The sequence below is a fragment of the Lactuca sativa genome, chromosome 5 (genome assembly GCF_002870075.4).
Source record: "Lactuca sativa cultivar Salinas chromosome 5, Lsat_Salinas_v11, whole genome shotgun sequence".
In the NCBI taxonomy this organism is placed as follows: domain Eukaryota; kingdom Viridiplantae; phylum Streptophyta; class Magnoliopsida; order Asterales; family Asteraceae; genus Lactuca; species Lactuca sativa.
In genome coordinates, this window is record NC_056627.2 from 151721931 (window position 1) to 151724770 (window position 2840).

Sequence of the window (2840 nt, forward strand, 5' to 3'; positions counted from 1 at the left end):
TTAAATATGTAACAATGTACTTATTTAAAATTTTTTTGCCTTAAACTAAATGAGTGAAATAATAGGTTTATTAAACTATGCATGTTGGATTTGAGTTGTTAATATATGATTTTATATACATGTCTGATTTGAAAGAAAAAATGATCGTGACAGTGACATTGATGGATGGTGTCGGTGTGTGATAGTTAGTGGTGGTTGAGTTTGAGTTTGACATCTTTGAATAATTAAATTAATGTAAAATAGATTGTATTAAGTTGTGAATTTTGTATATAAGACTGTAAATGGATTGTATTAAATTGTGTATATTATATAAATTCTGAGTTAAAATATAAATATGTATGAAAATATTAGTCCGTAAAAGTTATGATTTTGCCCCTTTGTTATTAAAAACAAAAAAATCATGATTTTAACATATGTAATAAGTATTTACAATATATATATATATATATATATATATATATATATATATATATATATATATATATATATATATATATATATATATATATATATGAAATAAGATTTCTTAATATTTTGTGGTTCTCATTTGAACCACTCCCTATATAGGGTTAGGTTATAATGTGGATGACATGTATTGTGTGGTCGTAATGACGATTCTAGACCAATAGATGAACATAATGAAGGGGTTATGATTTGAGGGTGTATCGTTTTAAAATGGAATAATATCTATCATATAATTACTCAAATTTCATTGTAAGGGTATTTTAGTCAATTAAATTATATTTAAAAAGGTAATTTTTAGATTTTAATGGTTAATTAATTGTTATAATTTTAAAATATGATTTTTGTTTTATGTTAATTCAATTTGAATTCTAACACAATCTTTAATAATATCCAATTTTACTATGTGAGAATAATATTATGTTAAAATGATATTCTATAAGAATGATAGTGAAAGTTTATGAAATCAGTTTTTGTTTTTTTAAATAAATCAATTCTTAGAAACAATTAATTATATTTTTTAAACTAATAACATGTCAAAAAATTACATTTTATGAACTAGTTTACATCAGAAAATTAAAATGTCTTAGAAACAATTACAATAGACACATTCTTGAAGTAAAATATATGAACAAAAACAAGAATATGTTAATGATCCATTTTGGAAGAATAATTTGGTTCATTCTAAAATAATATTTTGATGATAAATTTTGTAAGAATAAGACGATTAACCATGCTTTCTTTTTGGAAGATTGGTGACCTCTATCCGACTCATCATCATCTAACCTTCAGGCACTTGGTTACCGTGTTCCACTTTAGGAACCAATTATCTCTACTACCTTTGTGCCCTTGATCGTAACATTCTTTGAGAATAACTTCCATGAAATCGAATTCTGTCAGAATGACTACCATGAGAATAACTACCTTTTGTCCATTGTTTATGGCCAAGAAAACAAATAAAAAGCATTCTTTGAGAAACATCTATGATAAAAAAAAATAACAATGTATTGCATAGAAACGTCTATGATATTAATCCAAAGGAAAATCTATGATAATAGATTAAAAAGTTGTCAATTACATTCTTAAAACAATAAAACTATACATTCTTAATGAACACTCTGAATTCAATGCATTCTAAACGAATATTGTGTCATTCAAATATTGTTGTTTCCTAATATCTACAAGACTTTTGTCGCAAATAAAAACTTATAAATTGAGGGATAGTAAATTTATGAGCCTTTTTTTGGTTTCTAACACTTCGATCTTGATGTAATTACAAAGTTTAACAAGTCGAATAAATTTTAAAGTTGAAGGGTTTTATTTTCCAAACTCTTTGAAGCATGGACTATAACAAATGCAAGCTCATTTTGAAAATTAACAAAAAAAGTATATATTATGTAAAATACAAAAAATAATAGAAAGTGTACATGTAGTGCTTGTGGATTTTATTGTACCATAGTTTGCAATGCTTTGAACTGAAATGCACATTAGAATTTAAATGATTAATAATTAACAAAATTCAATGTTGCCTAAAAATCAAAATCATCTCCAAAACAAAGCATTTGTATGGATTTTTATTTTTCCCTAAAATTTTATATGTCAAAGTAAGTGTTAACGATGTATATTGACAACCATCCAAAAGTTATTGATTCACTCATCAAAGTTTTGTATCAAATTTTTACCCAGTTAATTATTTTAATAACTAAACAAAAAAATTCAAACAGATGTCAATTGTTCTTTAATTCAAACAGATGATGAATTTAGGGTTCCATGATTTTTTGAACTTTATTTTCTTACTTTTCATCAGGTAAGAATCAAACTCAAGTCCTAAACCTACACAAAACATCACGACACAACATAATTGATAAATAAAAAATTATTACCTATTTTATTTGATGATATCGGCACAACAAAACTGATAAATCAAAAGTGGACATCACTCTTCAGCTAACACCACAATAATCTGGAATTGGGGATTTAGGGAGGAAGAGGTGGAGGCGTCATTGGAGAGGATGCATTGATATAGAACTGTTGTCACTGATGGGGAGGAGTTGATAGAAGGAATGAGTCATCGGAGGAAGAGTCGATATAGAGGTTTAAGGAACCATCGTCGATAAGAAAATGGGATGGGGAGCAGAATACGATGATATGAGAGGGTAAGGTTATAAAGATGAAGACAAAGGTGATTTAAGGGATCAACATGATTCTAAGGATTTTTAGTATAATTTAATTTTTTATTTTAATTATAATATGTTAATTTACATATTTAACCTTATAAGGATTTTTAGATATTTAATTATTTTTAAATTCTTATTCCTACGTCTACATAATACATGTCCATCTCATATGAACTTGCCGCTCTCTCTCTCTCTCTCTCT

The 2840-nt window shown here is 26.2% G+C and overlaps 1 long non-coding RNA gene across 1 annotated transcript; it reads right to left on the reverse strand.

The window, feature by feature from the left end:
- Nucleotides 1-996: 996 nt before the first annotated feature.
- LOC111890472 (uncharacterized) lies at nucleotides 997-2648 on the reverse strand. The gene is made up of 2 exons (XR_002849878.2): nucleotides 2346-2648; nucleotides 997-1355 (listed from the first exon to the last, which is right to left on the reverse strand). It is a non-coding gene; the product is annotated as an uncharacterized LOC111890472 (long non-coding RNA).
- Nucleotides 2649-2840: the final 192 nt, after the last annotated feature.